Source organism: Cyanistes caeruleus, chromosome 3 (assembly GCF_971803275.1).
Source record: "Cyanistes caeruleus chromosome 3, bCyaCae1.hap1.1, whole genome shotgun sequence".
Lineage (NCBI taxonomy): Eukaryota > Metazoa > Chordata > Aves > Passeriformes > Paridae > Cyanistes > Cyanistes caeruleus.
In genome coordinates this window covers 97,204,024-97,219,623 of record NC_141703.1, presented here as the reverse complement: position 1 = coordinate 97,219,623, position 15,600 = coordinate 97,204,024, and the positions used below count along the sequence as shown (strand labels likewise).

The window sequence follows — 15,600 nt, the reverse complement described above, 5'->3', positions numbered from 1 at the left end:
ATAGACACACTCTTTGCTCAGTTTCCTTTTCACAGCCAAACATGATCCAACAGGCTTCTAGAAATCCAAGTCTGTATTCCTGCAAACCTGAATCTGACAAAAGACAGTGGCATTTGTTTGCTTATTTATTAAAAGTTTCTATGGTCTTTTGGCCTGGAACAGACCTGCCAGAATTTCAAGTCGTTCAGAAAAGTCAGAGGATGATTCTACAAATAAGCAAGAGCTTTAGTTCAAAGCACTCCAGCCATTTGTGTGTTTATGTTTCTAGTGGGTTTGCATGGCCTGGGTTTTGGTAGTAGTGGGGCTACAGGGGTGGTTTCTGTGAGAAGCTTCCAGAAGTTTCCTCCATGTCTGGCAGAGCTGATCCCTGGTGGCTCTGGGACAGACGTGCCACTGGCCCAGGCTGGGACAATTAGAAATGGTGTTAACACCGCTGTGGTAACAGATTGGAGAGGAAGGGAAAAAGTTATTGCACAGAAGTAATTGTGACTGGGGAAGAGCAGAGTGAGAATACGTGAGTGAGCCCAAGGTGAGTGTGAAGGAGGGCAGGAGGTGCCCCAGGCACTGGAGCTGGGGTTCCCCTGCAGCCCCTGGTGCAGCTGTGGGGAGGCAGCCGTGCTCCTGCAGCCCCTGGGGCTCACCGGGGTGCACAGACCCACCTGCAGCCTGGAGGAGAGCCAGGCCGCAGCAGGTGGGTGCCTGAGAGAGGGCTGTGACCCCGTGGGAGACCCAGGCTGGAACAGGGTCCTGGCAGGACCTGCAGGCCTGTGAGCAGAGGAACCCACCCCCGAGCAGGTTTCCTGGTGGGACTTGTGACCCTGGGGGGGACCCAAGCTGGAGCAGCCTGTGCCTGAAGGATTGCACCCCGTGGAAGAGCGACCCACCTTGCAGCAGTTTGGGCAGGACTGTTGCCCATGGGATGTAATCACACTGGAGAAGTTCATGGAGAAATGTCTCCCCCAGGAAGGACCCCACAGTGGAGCAGGAGAAGGACTCCTCTCCCTGAGCAGCAGAAATGTGATGAACTGGCCTTAACCCCATTTCCATCTCCCTGTGCTGCTGGTGGGGAGGAGCTGGAGTTGGGAAGGAGGGAGGTGTGGAGGGAAAGTGGTTTTAAGGTCTGTTTTTTTTCTCATTATCTTGCTCTGATTTTGTTAGTAATAAATACAATTAATATCCCCAAGCTAAATTTGTTTTGCCCAGATTGATTTGGTGAGTGATCTCTCTGTCCTTGTCTGAACCCATGAATTCTGTGTTATATTTGCTCTTCCCTGTCCAGTTGCAGAGGGGAGTTTGGTTTGGTTTCTTTTGGTTGGTGCCATTGTTATTACTTACATCTATTTTTTAGAATCAATTGATGCTTTCCAGTGAAAAATGACCCTATTTTAAATTTGTAGAAAAAGAAGTTACTGCACTTCACTTTTTCAGTATTTTGTAACAGTGCCACAAAAGTCCTTATCCTTCTAGCTGGATTCCAAAATTCAGATAGCATCTCAAATATATTACCTTGAAGTTTTTATAAACAGAAAATGTTTGCTAATAACATTAAGAGAGTGTCATCAATCAAATTGCCTGAAATTCTCTGGAAACACTCACAGCAACCTACACTGAGGCCCATTAGACACATTATTGAAATTTCAGCTGTATCTAATCAGTTTGCTACGCATGTGTGTTTCAGTGCAACAAAGTTGGTTTGCTCCATCAAATTAAGAGACAACTCATTTAGTCAGATGGAATGGTGTGTATTAACATTAACAATCTGTAGACCAGCCTGGCATGGGGATACTTTTAAATGCAGAGCTCAGGATATTTTAATAGCATTTGCTATGTGTTTCTCTGGATCATGGAAAAAGCCCTTTTCCTTTAGGAAGGACAAATGCACTTGCCCCACAGAGGTCCTCTCTCTTTCCTGTGCCATGTTCCAGAAGCAGCAAAGTTTCTTGGGAAATTTCAAGCATACTCCCCTTATCCCTAGTCTTATACCTCTCCTTTTTTTATTATTGAAATATTTTAATTTAAATATTTTATTTTTTTATTATTACTAAATTTTTCAGTAGTTAATCTCTAGTCTCCTATGGCTGGTAATTTCAGCCCAAATATAGTACTGAATGCAGTCAAAGAGGCATCATAATGGCCAGACAGAGCTTCTAGGAACACTCTTTCTACAGAACCTTAAGAAATCTCCCTAAGAGACTCTGCCTGCCCGACCAACACGTTGTTTATTTGCTGCTTTCTGAAAGCTGGTGAAAGCCAGCAGGTCAAGGGAGGTGATCCTTCCCCTCCACCCAGCAAAGGCCACAAAGATGACTTGGAGCCTGGAGCCTTTCTTACAAGGACAGACTGCAGGAGCTGGGCCTGTTTAATCCAAAGAGAAGGCTGAGAGGGGATCTCAATAACACATGTGAATATCTCAAAGGTGGGTGTCAGGAGGATGCTGCCAGACTCTTGCCAGTGGTGCTCAGTGACAGGACAAGGAGCAATGGCCAAAAACTGAAAGACAAGAAGTTTCACCTCAGCATGAGGTGGCTGAACACTGGAACGGGCTGCCAAGGGAGGTCTTTGAGTCTCCTTCTCTGGAGACATTAAAAACTCACCTAGACAGGTTCCTCTGTAACCTGCTCTGGGGATGGGGGGTGGTCTGGATTATTTCCAGAGATTCCTTGCAACACTAAAAATTCTGTGATTCTGTGGAAGTTTTTTGGACACATGCAAATTTTTTTAAGTGTGTCTAACAGAATCATTTGGGGCATTTCCAGGCAAGATGGGACAATACTTCCTCAAGCAAACTAGAAAAAGCTCAAATTACACTTTCAAGTTACACTGCATAAAAAAACCCCCAAACCCAACCACAAACAAAAAAACACCAAAAACCAAAAAGCAAAAAAACCCCAAAAACTAAAAAAAGCTTTAAAAAAGTGAAATTGTGTTTTGTTTTGGCCGGTTATTTGCTTTTTTTTTAAATAAATTTGTTATCTCAATCTGTTTTGAAGGCAAAAGGCTCTCCTTTTGAGTTCACAGAAAGAAATCTTTTCCTGATTTTTTTTTTTTTTTTTTCTTTGCTATTAAAACGAAACAAAACAAACCAACCGAACAACACAGCCTGGTTATTGGAGCAGCTTTACATTCACTCCCCGGTGGGAAGTTTGTCCCGTGCGCGCTCCCGGTAGCGGCGCGGCTGTGAACGCGCAGCGCTGCAGGTGCGGCGGCGGCCGCCAGAGGGCGCAGCGGGCGCTCGCTCCCTGATCTCCCCCACCCCACTGAGATGTCCTTGACTCCTTGGGGCTGCTGACAGCAGTGACAAAAGTGCTGTGCCAAGACCTGGGGGTTTTCCCAGACCTGCTTTCTCGCCTGTAGGGTTTTGCAGCTCAAATCAATTCAGAAGAGTAAAGTAAGAACAAAAGTTACCCCTACACAAACCCGTTGCTTTCTGCTTGCTTCAAAAACCCCATTCTGCATATTTGGTGATTAACACACGTCATCCAGAGGTGGGGGATGAGCCAGCTCTGAAAGGCAGATGTTGTGGAAGAGGCACTATCCCAGGTGAATTACTATAAAGCTTCCTATAGGCATTGCTTTATAATTTTTAGGAATGTGGTCAAGTGTCCTTGTTCAGCACTGTGTGGTGTAGTCAGGACTCATATTATTAACAACCACACTCTTGCTGTCCTTTCCACTCTGCTATATAGCAACCAGACATGCTGTTCTTGTAATTTGTACCGTACTAGGCCTGAAAGTCACACCTTTGTTTGGGGTTACAGCTAGCTACAACTCTTTTGTTGAAACGCAAATGTGTCACAGTTCAGTGAGGGCTTAGTGATGCTGAAGTTTTTTGTCAGTGCAGCATGCTGCAGCGTCTTTCAGGTTTTAGCAGGAAAGGGTTTATCATATGTAGGATGATGCATGAGGGATGGCATCCAGCACTTCAGCCAAAAAAACAGAGATACTCTGAAAACAACCTACTGGGAAATGTCCATTTCACAAAAGAATACTTGGGAGACTTGGTTTGGCTCTGAGTGAGCGTGTGCACTAATCTGGAGAGTTGTCATGTCCTTAATCTGTCCCGATGGCTCTCTGGAGCCTGTGACACAGGTCTGGTGTGGAGAAAGGGCAAGTCTGCCTTCTCTGGGGACCTGAGGTGCCCAGAAGGGCACCTGCCTTCTCTGAGGTGGCAAGACAGAAGGGTGGGAGAGCAGCACTGCTATTCCCACTGAGCACTGCACAGCTCATCTCTGCCAGGAAAAGTGGCAGGATTTCTGCTGATGATTTGCTCTGTGTGTCGCCACAAAAAACTGTTTGCAGCTCTCCTTACAGTCCTCTGTTCATCTTCCAACAGAATAAACATTCTTCTGCCTTCCTGTAATGCTCAAAACTGCAGGCAGCAATGGCTGAAGTAGTTCACCACTATCCTCCTGCAAAAGGCAGGAATGCAAATTACACATGCAGGTCTGGTCACAAAACAGCCTGTCAGCCCGGCTTAGACTTCAGTGATCATTTTTGTACCATTTACTGATGATCTGCTCTCAGAAATGTCTGGAATAGTGCTATTATCATACTGACTCTTACTGCTCCTCTATTTATTGTCTTTTCCCCTGAATGACTAAAATAAACATTTCAGAATAACGTGTAAAAAAATCTATTGTGAAGAATTATTCCTTTTGCTTAAGTTGCCATTTGAAGGACTTTCTTTGCAATGACTGAAAGTTAAAGGAATGCATATGACTTCAGAAGGGATTTACCTCTTTTTATGTATATTTTTTCTTTCCTTATGTATTAAAAGTTTCCTGAAGCACCGCTGAAATTGCTTATTTCATCCTATCTCCAGCTCTCACCGTGTTCCATAGGCAAATCAAGAATAAACAGGAAAGAAAGCTTTGCCAGGCTCATTTCACATTTTTCTGCTGCAAGAATTAAAGACAAAACTCTTCACTCTTAATCATTTACTGTTTTCCACAGCTGTCACACTGCCTCCAGCTCAGCGGTGCTTACTGCCAAAATCTCAGTGCAGGAAATTCACTGCGACCCTCTACCCATTCTCACGGTTCGCCCTCAGACTTCGCCTGCAGGAAGAGCAGGGGCCTGTGCAGCACACGCAGAGGCGGACCCACGTGTGGCACAGGGTTTGTGGCCAGGGTAGGGCACGGCAGAGCCGGAGCTCGGGGTGATGCGGGAACGCAGCTCAGCCCGCCGGGGAACACAGCTCAGCTCAGCCCGCCGGGGAACACAGCTCAGCCCAGCCCGCCGGGGAACACAGCTCAGCCCGCCGGGGAACACAGCTCAGCTCAGCCCGCCGGGGAACACAGCTCAGCCCAGCCCGCCGGGGAACACAGCCCAGCCCAGCCCGCCGGGGAACACAGCCCAGCTCAGCCCGCCGGGGAACACAGCTCAGCCCGCCGGGGAACACAGCCCAGCCCGCCGGGGAACACAGCTCAGCCCGCCGGGGAACACAGCCCAGCTCAGCCCGCCGGGGAACACAGCTCAGCCCGCCGGGGAACACAGCTCAGCCCATCGGGGAACACAGCTCAGCTCAGCCCGCCGGGGAACACAGCTCGGCTCAGCCCGCCGGGGAACACAGCTCAGCTGCTCGGCGGGACGCGGCTCTCCCGGCTCGTCTCTCCCGTGCTCGCATAGGTGGAGCTTATCCTTTTCTAAAGCGAGAGAGAATGTTTTTCGTGGTGTACAAATCATGCCTGGGGACACACGGCAGAAACGTTCCTTGTCCACCCTCCTCCATTTCCCCGCCCGCCAGTCTTGAGGTGTCTTCTCCTGTGCAATTAGGTTAAGTAGCTCTTGCAGGATGAGTAAAGAGATGATACAGAGCTGGAGCATGGAGACACCTAAAGTCGGTTAAGGTTATTAGGCTCCAGCAGCATTGCTGCAGGAGGAATGCTTCCCTCATAATTTTTTCCAGGAAATCCTTGTGGATTGCCTTTAAAGAGAGAAAATTTTGTGTTAGAGGAGAGAGAAAGCTGCTTTCAGGAATCAGCAGACTCTCTTTGTTACTCAAATGAGAGAGCGGTTTCCCTGCAGGTCTCTGCTCTGCTCTCCTGCCTAATATAGCTCCTTGCCTTTAATTTATGTGCTGGCAAATGTGCCTTACTGCGGTTTCAAAACAAAAATCTCGTTTCAGTGAGTACATGTATGTGCACAAACATGCATGCACTTCAGCAACGCATTGCTTGCTTCTAGCGCGTATACATGGAACAGTTCCAAAAGAGAGGCATTCCTCCCTTCAGAAAGGACCCCCAAAAATCTTGTTTTAGATGGTACTGATCTCAGTTTTTTAGTTGTGGAGGTGATGAGGAGCTCTGAGCAGAAAGTGCTGCTAATGTGGCACTCACTGAGGTGCCAGGATGTAGATTCCTCAGCATGGTGGTGCTTGCTCACAGCTGAACAGGGCAGCTCAAAAATACAGCATTGGGCAGATCAGGCTCCAGAAGCAAGGTCCCTGGTGATTTCTTCCACTTGTAGTAGAATGAACACTTTACCTCTCTGCAGCAACCCCCTTCAGGCTCTGTCTCACATGTCTGAGTGAGAAGGTGGTTACCAGCAGCAGTCACCTCACATCTCACAGCAGTGTGAGAGAAAGCACTACAGGACTGCACGCCCAGAATAAACCTGTATCCAAAGATTTCATCCCCTTCTTCATCCCCCACAGGGCGTTCAAACAGTCTTGTGGCTGTCTGAAGGGGGAACATGTTTGCTTTGGGTTGAAATGTATTACCCAAGAAATCATGTGGCTAAAGATGTCCCTGCCAAGTGTTAATCTGAGATGTTACTCAGGCATTAGTGACTATAACCAATAGGGGGTACAATAAAATGAGTGAAAAGACCCAGTCTGTACTGGGAGTATTGTCTCTGCTTTGTGAGGGCACAGTCCTGGGGCTTCTGCCTTTACCAGAGGCACTTTTACCTAAGGGGCACCTCATAAAATACCCTGATGCTCTCTACAACTGCGCAATGAGCTGCAGCTAGCAGTAAGGTTTTACCAGGACCTGAGAATTTCCATGCTGGTGCCTCTGCCCTCCCGTTTTGACAACCAAATGAGATTAAAAGTTCGCTCATGAATTTCAATGATGAACCAAACCACCTCATTTTGAAGAGGTTATAGTGAATTAGATTAGCAGAGGGACAAGGTAAAGAGAGGCTTACAACTCTAATTAAGTGAGCAAGGAACTTAAAAAGGAAGGTTATGGGAGTTTTTTGTTTGAGTGGAAATAGGCCATGACTGCTGCTGCAGCACCACACTTAAAGCTTTACATTCAGGAGAGCCAGCTATCGGCCAGTGAGAGATGGGGACATCTGAGTTGAGATCAGAAGCCAATTTTATTGAGTATACAAGAGGTTTATAAAGGGTTTAACTTGTATGGCACTTACATAGGGTTCTGTTTTTGGTAACAATTTTCCATAGGGTACACATTCTACATGACATCACTTCACCTGGGAACATCACAACCTGGGAACATATCTTATTACAAAGTTTCACAACATGTTTCTTGGCCACTTATTGCCCAGGGAATGCTGATCTGTGTCTGTCTCTCCCACAGTTTCCGCTCTATCAGGCCTAAGATATCAGGCTCCTTTATCAGATTTTTTTACTCTCTGTTTTATTCCCCATAGTCAATCTCAGCTGGCACCTTTTGTGCCACCACACTGAGCCTACTCATTTGTCCAGAACTTAAAACTGGCCAGTCAAGGGCGCTTTATAGTGGACATGCTATGGAATTGGCAAGAGGAAGGAAATACTGAGCTGTGTGAAAGGGTGGAAGTGGTAGCTTTGGAAAGTCTAACAGTGTTCAAGAAGTGGCAGTGGGATGGTGCTTTCTGGACTGGGGATACTGAGCTATACTTCCTGCTGGTAGCAGCTCAGTGTCTGAATAAATGGTTTAATTTCATTTATTTCTGTATGAGCACATGGTTATCAGAAAAGCATGGGGAGGAGGGAATGCAAACTCTCCCATGGAAAGTGAATGCATTCAAAATGTTTAAAAAACAGCATCCTTAAGCTTTCTGAATATCTGAGAAATCAACATAACATGAAAAATCTCTGCATACTTTAATTAAAACTCATAAAGGTGAAAGCATGTGGACAAGGAAAAAGATAAAAAATGAGAAGTCAGCAATGCAAGCAAAAGAGTGACAGAATGGAGCAAAGGGTAAAAGGCAAGGCAAGAGTTGGAGCTGGTTCTGTCACAAAACTCCAGTTTCCGAAATGAACTAATACTCAGGTTTTCTCTGCTTGGGAGCTTCTGCTTCTCTTTGTTTGGAAACATTTAAATATCCGCGGCATAGTCATGAAAATGTTTGTAAATCCACAGCTTCATAAATCTACAGGAGATGTAAGTAATTTGTCATCTGCTCTTTGCTAGTGTCTTATAAAAGTGTCAGTCATCCAAGCAGGGTTTGGCTGGGATAGCCAAATTCACATAGGAAATACTTAATAGGGACTAATTCAGGAACTGACAGCCAAGACAATCTGCTTTCTTTGAGCACATGCTTTTTCTTAAGAGAGGCCAGGGTGACCTAATGTCTGGGCCTTATAGATCTCAGTGACATGGCAGGAGGCCTTCCTTGACTTAAACAGAGTTTCCCACACCTTGCAGTGTGTCTGGAGCTCCTACCTTGTCTTGCTGCTGCTTTGGTCCTTTTCTTCAAAGTGCACCTGGGCAATGGATAAATGTTCCACAGGGAGAAAAAAGCAAAACAACAATTCCTAGATCTCATGACTGAAAATCATGATAACAACACTCTCTCATCTCCCTACCCCCTTCATCCTTCCTGTGATGCTTTTTGCAGCAAAATCTCCTTCAGAAAAAAAAAAAAAAAAAAAAAAAAAAAAAAAAAAAAAAAGTATGAAGGGCATTTTCCTCCTGGATAGTGTGTTTGAAGCCAAAGGCAAAGCCAGGGTAACATTTTGTTTGGAGCACATGGAGCTTGGCCAGCACCATTCCAGCACAGGACAGGGGCAGCCTGGTACCAGCATGGTGCCAGCCTGGCACCTCTGTTGAGCCATGGGAATTGGCTATGCCTTGTGCCTGTCACCAGCCCCATCCACAGCAGTCACACACGGCACTGCAGTGTCACAGACCAGGCCAGAGTGCTCTCGTTCACATCCCACACCCCTCCGGCTCCTGCAGTCCTGGGACAAGACACAGGGAATCCATCAGGATGGGAAAAGAAAATGTTGAGTTGTGATAGCACCCAAGATACATTGTTTTTTTTCAGAGCTGTTGCTGGGCCTTGTTATTTATGTAAATAGTTTAAAGGAAGAGGAGCTCAACATGACAGTTGCTGGACTCCAGAACTTCCTCTTTGCTTTACACATGGGATCTTTTTGACACAAATGCAGATGCTACCCCCAGTGGTCTTGCCAGTGCTTCCCAGCACAAATCCCATTTTTGATTTATTGAGTTGCATGCTGTGGTTTGCCCAGGTTTTACAAGGCTAGGTGGAAGGTGGAAGGTAGAAGGTAGAAGGTGGAAGGTGGAAGATGGAAGGAGCCCTTTTGCTTTATTAGAGACAAAGTGTAGGATCTTAGTTTCACAGCTCAATGTGGGTTCCCACAGCAACACTTTCAATAATACTTGCAAATCCCTGTGTCCTCATGTAGTCAAGCAAAATTTACATTATAATATTTTGCCATGGAAGTATATTAGCAATAATTGCTGTTAAATGAGGTGTGAACATTTTAAAATAATTATTTCTATGAGGTGAGAAACCCAAGCAAAAAGATCTTTTTGAGGCCTAAGACCTTGCACAGTATGGAGAAATGCTGTAAATATTAAGCTGACAGAGAGGTTTATCTGTGACAGAGCTATTTTCCTTTCCCCATCTGCAAACCCATGTATGTAGGACTCTGAGGAGCAGCTTGGGTTACCAAGGCCTGACTGATGCTGTCTGTGCAAGGATGAGAGCAAAGTATTGTGATAAAAAACACTGCTGACCAGATAAATCACTGAACATTTCTTATCCTCCTACCTTCTCCAATCAGTATTTTTGAAAATTTCTTTCTGACTATAGAAAAATCCAAAGAATGTAATTATCATTTTGTGCTAATTTTATTTGTGCTGCTTATTTGGAAAAAGACAACCAGTTTTATTTTTCTTTAAAGTTCACTATTATTAGTTTTTAGCACCACAGAGTTACACTTGTACCTCAGGACCACAGCACAGAATGAGGTCTGGGGTGACCTCATTCCAATGGTGTGGTCCAGGCTATAAAGAGCAACAGACTTTGCTGAGAGGCCACATGTGGTATGAATTTTGTAGAAACTTAATTTCCTCATCCACACTAACTTGGAGTAAAAGTATGTAATATTCTGTCTAGGCAACACGGGAAGAAAAATAACTAATAATTGTCTTCTCTTGGATGGCCAATTTGCTACCTTTAGGAATGACACAAACAAACAGACAAACAAAATTGTAGTTTCCTTTCCTCAGCACCATCTTTGGACTTCTGCCTGAATCCTCCCAGTTGGCATTTTAGGAAGCATTTTCTCATGTGTTGTGTCTGAATTGCTGCTAATGGGGTGATGAGATAGGATATGCAGCAATATTCCCATGAGATTAGAAATAACTTTGCTACACTGCTACTTAATCACCCTTCAATTCTTATGTGAGGCACAATGAAATAAACTAATTTTGAAGGAGATTATGTGCTATAAAAGCAAAATTATCCATTTGTGTGTGTTTGTAAACGTGAAGGTAGATCACTTTCATTTGCCATTTTTCAGTGATCAGATCTGTGGTAGTCAGAGCATTAAAGCACCACAGGTCATTTGGTCCTAGGAAATTCATCTATTCCTTACTAACCCAGGTTGGAGTGTCATTCCTAGCAGATGTTTTACTTACAGACCCATAAAAACTTGGTCTTGAGACTCCAAAGCTGTTTCAGGCAGCCTCTTCGTATCTTTCATAATCCCCACCAGGTATTCCACCACTCAAAGAGAACAAGAAATGTTTTTCTCATGCCACAAATATTTGGGAGATGTGGTGGGTTGACCTCAGCCAAACAAATCAGCAGCCACTTGCTTACCCTCCCCAGTGGGAAAGGGAGAGAACAGGAAGAAGGAGAGTGATAAAATGTGTGGGTTGAGGTAAAGACAGGTAGATTGTTGCCAGCAATTGCTGTTACAGGCAAAAGAAGCAGGACTTGGGAAATTAATTTATTGTCAATTAATATAAACATTTAATTGCTTGTCTAGGTGCTGTGAAACAAAGCAGTCAAACAAAGTTCAATACTTAGGGGAAAGGCTTTTCCTTTACTTTCCCAGTCCCACCTTCACTTCAGACACCTCTTTCATTTCTTGTCTTCGTTCCCATTGCTATTTTTGCAGGTGGCACTCACTCCCTTTCATAAGGCAATACAGGAGGCACAATAGTTTCTTTCTTCTATTCATTGTTTCTCACCATTTTCTTCTCCTGCTCCTTCCTTCTTAGGCTTTTTATCCTCCAACGGGGTGCTTCATGGGCTACAGTACCTGCTCTGGCATGGATTACCTATGGGCCACAGTCAGCTTTGGGGGGTGTTTCCAGCTCTGTCATGCAGTGCCTGAGACTCTTCTGCTTTGTTCTTCCCTTTTTCTCGGCTTTTACCACCCTTCATGGAATATGTTTTCACAGAAGTGCCCTTGGCCATTTCAGAGGAGGCACCACTGGGGCCCTGTGGTGGTACCACAGTCAGACCTCGCAGCTCCTCACAGGGGCTGCCCCTCAAGCTGCAGAAAACTTGCAAAGCACACCCAGGAGAGATGAGTTCAACCATTTTCCACTCCATGACTGAATGAAGAAGCCTTTACTGTTTTGGTACACAGGACAGCAGAAAGTGAGACTCACTCATGCTGAAACAGCCAAGGACAGTTTGGCTGCTGTCACAGAGCTGAGCTGCTTAACTGAGTATCTCAACTCTCAAACACCTTAACCTGCAGGCTACCTAAGCTTGGGATGTTGGGGTGGAAAAAGGTTCTGGAGACAGGAGTGATTTTTATCTCTTGATCACGGCTCACCATTGCTAATATATCAATTTTTTTCAAAGGAAAAAACATCTTTGTTGAAAAATCCTGGCCCATTTTCTAAATGTGTTTTTGAAGGAATCAACATAGAAATTGCCACAGAACAAGGCTGCTGATCTATCTCTACTTCTGAAGGACAGGGCAAGTGAATCATGAACCAAGAGTGCCACTTCAGTCTCAAGGTCTGCCTACAAGCAGTAGGAATGATGGCAGAATTTTGTTAAGGCTCTTCAGAGTGATTGAAGGAATTTTGATTTGCATTGCTTTATTGGAATGGTGAAGAACAGTTCATACCCCATGAAAACATATTCCTGATGAGGTACTCCTCTCAAGGGCTTTTTGACAGTTTTAAACACACATATTCTGGCCCTTACTAGTGTACATTGGTGTAGGTCCACTGTAGGCAACACATCTCCATGAAAAGATGAAGTGTGTGTAAAATAAAGAGTGGAAATAATACTAAAATAAAATTGCTTTAATGGCTCTGATACTCATCTAAAGGCATGCAGATTTTTTTTACATAAGTACTCTAATTTCACCAGAGTTGTTGCAGTAACAGGACCTCAGTCTCACATCTTGTAGGTAGAAGTGGCAGTAGATTACATGTATTGTAACGATGGATGAAGCAAATACATGCCCGTTTCAATCCCCAGGGTAATATATTTCTCTTGGGAAAGCAATGCAATATTAGAAAATTATGATTTTTATAAGCCTATAATTACATTTTTTCACAGCTCTATTTCCCTAGGGTTGGATTTATTGGATTACTGAGGTGATTCAGAGCAATGTCACACAGTTATGGGATAAATTCCAGGTGGCCAAGGCTACTCCAGCAGAGGGAACTACTTGACTGTGTGCTTTGAATCCCCAGAAACTTTAGAGAGACTCCAAAGTTGAAGTACCAACTTTTCTATTTCCCTTTACTTGAATGTGTCCTCACTGTGACACTGTAAGCAGACTGCACAAAAAGTTTGCCATTTCATGAAAAGAAATCTTCAAAGTGTCAGAAGTTTGACAGCGAGCCTTTATGGCTTAAAAATCTTTACAGATTAATCACAAAATTCTAGGAAATATGGGATTGGTATTTTTGCTTTCTCCCTCTAAGTCTTATAAGGTTTGTGTGAATTGGCCTCAACTTCTGATATGCTCTACCTTATTTTTCTTTCTTCAAATCTCTTTCTTATCTAGGTCTGTGGTTTGATATCAATACAGAATTAAATCCAAGGGACACATTTTCCAAACTCCCAAAATGTTAAATCACAGCAATATTCAAACATTGTATCTGTGAAAATGTATCTTTATCTTAGGGACCAGAAAGCTGCATCACTCAGCAACCCACCCTGAGATACTCAGGATGCTGTAAAGAAATAAATCTGCATCTCTCGAGTGTGTAAAACACAACTCTATCCTTACTGCCATACATTTCTTTTAAATTTAAGTTGTAGTCATCCACAGAATACCACACTGATCCAAATTAATTTCCCTATAGATCATTGGGAAAAAGACACCAGTGCTTGATGCAGTTCAGCACACAAAATGAGATGTCTCAAAGAGCCGGTAGTTTGAAATATAAAGGATGTAGCTGAGAAGCTGGGAAGATTGACTGTTTTGTTTTCTTTTCTAATTTATTTTTTTTCTCTTTTTTAATTGATGGTACTAGCTTGCTTCTCAAAGGAATCACAGCGAGGATGAGTCATTGGCAAAATAAGGGAATGGCACAGTGGAGAAATGGGTCTGCCTTTCCAGCAGAGTATTGCAGGCTAGACTAAATGGTGGGGAAGATCATTCACTGGTTAAGGGGCTTTTCACAGAAAGGACATGCAACAGGCTGCTCTCATTGGGAAGAGCACAAGCTGTGCTACAGCTCTCAGGAGGCTTTCCTGCTGCCCCCTACAAGCTGAGCATTCCTGCAGGCACAGGTGGAGAGCCAGGAATGCAGACTGCAGCCAGGATGTTGGCCAGTGCTGTGGGGGACATGCTGCACTGGGACCACTAGAGAGCACATCCCTGTGCCCAGCAACCCAGAGGTGAAAGCAGGGGATATCTGAAGGGGCAGGAGCTTGTGGGAGTTTAAAGCAGCCATCAGGCCACAGTGGAAGGCAGGGAGTGTGAGTGTAATGAGGGCAGAGGAGAAGAAAGCACGGGTGGGTACCAGTCTGTGCTAAATATGCATGGCTGCCAGCAGTGCTGCAGTGCTCACGTTGCTGAGCACATTCATGATAAGAAACATCTTGTAAGGTTCTGCAAGTTCCTGCTCCATGAGGAGGAGAACAAAGCCCAACCTACTACATCAATCTCTTCAGAATATATCAGGCACAGAAATTGTGAGCAATATGCACAATTTGACCTTGAAACTGCTACCACATCCTCTAACTAAAGCTTACTCCTGGCAGTTAGCTGCAGAGGGACCTGAAGTTAGATGAAGTGGGATCAGCATCTTAAGGATGATGCAGGTGCTCACACAACACACTGACAAGCTGCATCTCATTATCATTGAAATGCCAACAGTAAAGCCTATATTCCTGATGCTAAAAGGATGCCCTCCTGCATTTCTTATAGCTCGTTTGAATGACTGTAGCTATATTCTAAGATGCCATCCCAGTGTCAGGTTGTAAGCAGTCAGCTGCCTTTGGAATAAAAGGAGAGTGACAGTTTGCATTACTGTCATTATTAAAGCAGGGATACAAGCAAAACAGCAGACTGAAGGATAGTTAGGGCCTCTCCCACTGCAGCAGTAAATGGCTTTGGAGACAGATTAAAAAAGCTTTAAAAGAGTTCCCTGGGAGACTGTGCTTGTAGACAACAAAAAGGAACACTGTACAGATCCAGTCTCATGATGTAATAATACAACTTTGCCATGAAAGAGTCATCTCAAAATCTCCAGTTCAGTTCATGCAAAGCTGTATGTGAAAAGCTCTATAATGCAAACTATTACTGTGCTTTGTGAGATCTTCCCTTTTCAGCCAGGGAAGTCAAAGCTGAATGAATCATGAACAAAACCTGGAAATTCCCCAAGTATATGCATCACCACCAGGCCCAGTCACAAACCATCTGGATACTGTTGATGATTAACCCTCTCTGGTCAGGAAGCACTGTCCTTGAGTCAGCTGCCAGTGTACCTTTGGTAAGACCTTATGGGTCTGAAACCCCGAATCTGAGGAAAGATGGATCCAAAATGTTGTTTGCAGCCACTGTCTCAGAGAAGAGCAATGGTATTTGTCCTGTCCAGTATGAAAAGGGATGGAAGGATTTGGTCACTTTAGCAAAGTTACAGAGAAGAGCTTGATTGCTGTAGGGAACGGAAAAGGGAAAAGAGCCATTTGAACTGAAGAGCAATGCTGGGATGAGGACAGATAGATCTAACAGATAGATCTGTGATCTAACTCTGCCTAGACCAGGAACTGGAAGACACCTAACATTCTTTGTTCTCTGCTGCTAGTTACCATGAAGATATAATCTGATACTCTGGGAAGGGCATCACGGGAGTTTTTGCCCATAACTGCAAGGGACTACTCTGCCCTTTGCTACTAATCCTACCTGGTGTGTCAAAACACTACAGCATCTACATTTGAAAAAGATGGTGATTGAAAAAA

The 15,600-nt window shown here is 44.4% G+C and overlaps 1 long non-coding RNA gene across 1 annotated transcript; it reads left to right on the top strand.

The window, feature by feature from the left end:
- Window positions 1-327: 327 nt before the first annotated feature.
- On the top strand, window positions 328-8,041 carry LOC147654381 (uncharacterized). The gene is made up of 2 exons (XR_015285081.1): window positions 328-529; window positions 4,954-8,041. It is a non-coding gene; the product is annotated as an uncharacterized LOC147654381 (long non-coding RNA).
- The last annotated feature ends 7,559 nt before the right edge of the window (window positions 8,042-15,600 follow it).